Below are 4,788 nucleotides of genomic sequence, written 5' to 3'. Positions count from 1 at the left end.
GTGAGACTCCAACTCAAAAAAAAAAAAAAAAGAAAGAAAGAAAAGAAGGCCGAGGTGAGAGGATTGCCTGAGCTCAAGGATTCAAGACCAGCCTGGGCAACTTAGCAAGACCTCATCTCTACAATAAATCAAAAAATTAGCCTATAGTTCCAGCTACTTGGAAGGCTGAGGCAGAAGGATCTCCTGAGTCCAGCAGGTCGAGGTAGCGGTGGCCATTGAGTGTGCCACTGTACTCCAGCCTGGGCAACAGAGTGAGACTCCAACACACAAACACACACACACACACACAACAAAACAAAAAGAGGAGGCAGGAAAACATATGCAACTGTATAAAATGAGATTCGCAGGTAAATAAAAACTAAAGGTTACTCTCTTCTGCCTTCTCAGAAAAGCACCTAGGGATCTGAAGAATCTTTCACATTAGATGCTTGCAACTTTTTTTTTGAGTTGAAGTCTCACTTTGTTGCCCAGGCTGGAATGCATTGGCACGCACATGGCCGCCCCAGGGTCAACCTGCTGGGCTTCTCAACCTGCTGGTCTCCGGTGATCCGTCTGCCTCAGCCTTCCAAGTAGCTGGAATTACAGACACGCGCTACCACACCCGGCTAATTTTTTGATTTATTGTAGAGACTAGGTCTTGCCAAGTTGCCCAGGCTGGTCTTGAACCCGTAGACTCAGGCAATCCACTCACCAACGCCTCCCAAAGTGCTGGGATTACAGGCTGAGCCACCAAGCTGGGCCTGCTTGCAACTTTGAAATGCATAGCTATATGTTGCTATGGAGAAACAGGGTATAAACTGGCATATTAGCCGGGTGGGTGTGGTGGCTCACACCTGTAAATTCCAATTACTAGTACCAGGAAGGCAGAGGCGGAAGGATCATCTGAGCCCTGAAGGTCGAGGCTGGGGTGGCCATGAGCATGCCACTGCACTCCAGCCTGAGTGACAGAGTGAGACTCCAACTCAAATAGATAAATAAATAGACATCTAATCCAGTCTCTAGGAAAGCAAATCTATACAAAGGTACAGGCCTACTGTATGAGCTGCCTCCCACCTAGTCAGGACCATCTTGATATATGTAGAGTAAAAGACAACAGCTGACAGAGCAGAGTGGTGGGCAGTAAGCAAGGCATCCTGTGGGTGGGGCCTAGGACCAATCCCAGAGGCTAGTTCCTAGCTTAGAAGGCTTGGCATTAATTGCAAAAGTATTATCCTTTGGAAAGAGAGCCAATTTGGCATCACAGGGGAAGTACAGAGCCAGGAGAGAGGAAGAATTAATACTGGCACTATGTTCTGATGAGTGCACGACTTAAAAAGAAGGTCATAGCTGACCCTGAAGTTTCTGGAAACTGTACCTTCCTAACTGTTCCACCATATGCAGCCCCCTTGGAAGGCCTGCAGAGTCTATATGACAACAAGATATATTCCTATATTTGAACCATTTAGGGTCTCCACAGCCATTTCCCTACTTGAATTTCTTACCAAGGACAGAACGATGGATTTTTTTTTCCCCTGTCAATCACTCATTCATTATATCCAGTGTTGGTCATTCAGAGAACCACCCTCACTCCAAACTCAGACCATTTGGTTTGGATGAGGCTCGCTCCAGGCATGGAGCACACAACCCAGACCCAAGTCAATCAGTACATAGCATTCTCTTAGCTACAACGATTGTTTCAGGGATGGGCACATAACCCAGTCAAAGCAAGAAAGGCACAAAGGAGAATTTTGCTTCTGGGAAAGTCTCTTGTTCTTTCCTACTGAAACTGGAAGTGAGAAGATGGAATATTTGGAGCTGCTACAACTATATTGATACCACCAAGGGAGATCCAATACAGAGGAATGTGTAATTTATTCATTCACTGAACAAAAATCTTATTGAGTACCTAGTATGTGCCAGACACTGTTCTAGGTGCAGGAGATACAGTAGTCAGCAATATACACACAACCTGTCTTCAAAGAACTTACAATCTAGTAGGGTACATACAACAATAATATCAGATCACTAACATAGCATTTACTATGTGCCAAGCATTTACTATGACCAATTCTCTTAATCATCCTAGCAACCCTATGAAAGTACTACAGTTATTCTTATTTTACAGATGAGTAAGCTGAAGTAGAGAGAAGTGACTTGCCCAGGATCACACAGTAAATTATGAAACTGAATCAAGCACAGGATTTCTGGCTCTATAACTTGTGTGCTCAATCACTACATTATAAACTGCTTTGTTATAGGAGTGAAAGGGTACTAAAGAGAGAATCTAACCAACTATGGAAGGAACAACCTACAAGAATACCTGCAAGGCCGGGCTTGGTGGCTCAGTCTGTAATCCCAGCACTTTGGGAGGCTGAGGTGAGTGAATTGCCTGAGCCCATGGGTTCAAGACCCGCCTGGGCAACTTGGCGAGACCTCATCTCTACAATAAAAAAAAAAAAAATTAGTCGGGCATGGTAGCACGCGCCTATAGTTCCTGCTACTTGGAAGGCTGAGGCGGGAGGATCACCAGAGCCCAGCGGGTCAAGGCTGTGATGACCAGGAGCAGCCACTGCACTCCAGTCAAGAATACCTGCAAGTGAGAAAGAATACTAGGCAATTGGGGTCTGAAAGAAATTCAATTGAGCTGGAAAAGGAGAGTGACAAGAGATGAGACTAGAAAAGTAAACCAGTCATGTTAATTAATTTGTACTTTATTCTGAGGGCAATCCCTGGTCAGATTGGGGTCATGAGAAGGTTGGTAAGATCAAAGACAGAAAGACTCCTGAGGAGCCTCTTGCAGCATTCCAAGTACTTGCCCATTTAGCAAATCAGGTAGTGATAAATGCTGGGAAGAAAAGCCTCTCTGAGGAGGTGATATTTGAGCTAAGACCTGAATGAGGAACAGAACTAGATCTGGAAGAACACAGAAGGCAGAAGTAGCAGATGTAAAGGCCCTGAGGAAGAAATGAGCTTGGTATACCTCTGCTTCTCTCACCCTCTTAATTGCACTATTTTAGTGAAAAGGATAAAGTTACATAGAGTTGGAAAAGGACTTGAAGTCAGGAAAGTTTGGGGTTTTTTACTTTTTATTTTATTTATAATTTTTTAGAGATAGGGTCTCACTCTGTTGCCCAGGCTAGAGTGTAGTGACACCATCATGGCTCACCACAGCCTCGACCTGAACTCCTGGGCTCAAGCAATCCTCCCACTTTGGCCTCCCAAAACTCTAGGATTACAGGGCAATTTTTACTTTTTAGATGAAAAATACTTAACAATGTTTAAATAAAGGCAGATGGAAGAAATACAGTACAGACAGAAACTGTCTATACAGAAAAGAAAGGATGATTCATGGAACAAGATTCTTGAGGGGATGAAATGATTTAGCCTTAGGACAGGAACACTTACTGAAAGCCTATATTGTCCTAAGTCCTAGATTCAGGTGAATATATGACATTGGGAGATATGTTTATAATCGTCATCTTCATTTTACAGATAAGGAAACTGACACTTGGAGAGTTTAAATAACTTGTTCAAACTCACACAGTTATGAACCCAGTCTGTTTCATTTGATTAGCCTCTTGTAATCTCACAAGATACAAAATTCGGCCAGGCTCCGTGGCTCAGCCTGTAATCCCGCGCCTTTGGGAGGCTGAGGTGAGTGGATTGCCTGAGCCTGTGGGTTCAAGACCCGCCTGGGCAGCGAGACCTCATCTCTACAATAAATCAAAAAATCAGCCGGGCGTGGTAGCACGCACCTGTAATTCGGCTACTCGGAAGGCTGAGGTGGAAGGATTGCCAGAGCCCAGCAGGTCGAGGCTGCAGTGGCCGGGAGCGGCCACTGCACTCCAGTCTGGGCGACAGTGAGACTCCAATTCAAAAAAAAAAAAACTCTAGCTAAGAAGAGAATTAACAAGATATTTTGACTCATTTCCCCTAAGTTTTTGTGTCATTCCTAGGATTCTTCCATAGTACTATCTGTTGCTAGAAAAGTAGTAATTAGTATGTGTTCCTTGAGTGATTTTGCTACTATATAATTAAGCTCTTCATCTACTTACTGTTTAGCCTGAAATTCTCCCTTCACTCTAATTGCAGTTGAATGCTATTTCACCTAACTGTCCATCAAGGAAGATTCATATTTTTCTGCTTGCTGGCTGTCCCCAGATTTAGTGACATCTTGTTCTCTGGGCACCCATATGCCCCAAAAACATCCAGAATATCATGTTCCAAAGAGGCTGTTCCTTTCACTAACAGAGATTGAAAGCAGGAACCTGGTGCCATTTGCAAACCATCAGTGCATTTGGCTTTCCAGGCTCTGTCAATCCTGTGTTATTCAGAGATTATCTAGACACCAATTCTCCATTCCTACAACAGCAGCCTGTCAAGTTGTTCTTTCCACCTCAAACAATTCTCCTCTCTCTGTCCTATATCATCAATTTTGTCCTGTCTACTGAATCATTGCCATGAGCCAACAAAAATGTTCCATCTTCAAAAATGGCCAGGAACAGTGGCCCATACTTATAATCCCAGCACTTGGGAGGACAAGGTGAGAGGATTACCTGAGCCCATGGGTTCAAAATCAACCTGGGCAACTTGGTGAGACCTCATCTCTACAATACAATTTTTTTTTTTTTTTTGAGTTAGAGTCTCACTTTGTGACCCAGACTGGAGTGCAGTGGCCACTCCCAGTCACCGCAGCCTCGACGTGCTGGGCTCCGGCGATCCTTCTGCCTCAGCCTTCCGAGTAGCTGGAACTACAGGTGCGCACTACCACACCCAGCTCATTTTGATTTATTGTAGAGATGAGGTCTC

This window comes from Carlito syrichta, unplaced genomic scaffold (assembly GCF_000164805.1).
Source record: "Carlito syrichta isolate Samal-C Ts95f unplaced genomic scaffold, Tarsius_syrichta-2.0.1 Scaffold309091, whole genome shotgun sequence".
Lineage (NCBI taxonomy): Eukaryota > Metazoa > Chordata > Mammalia > Primates > Tarsiidae > Carlito > Carlito syrichta.
This window is presented reverse-complemented; position numbering follows the sequence as displayed.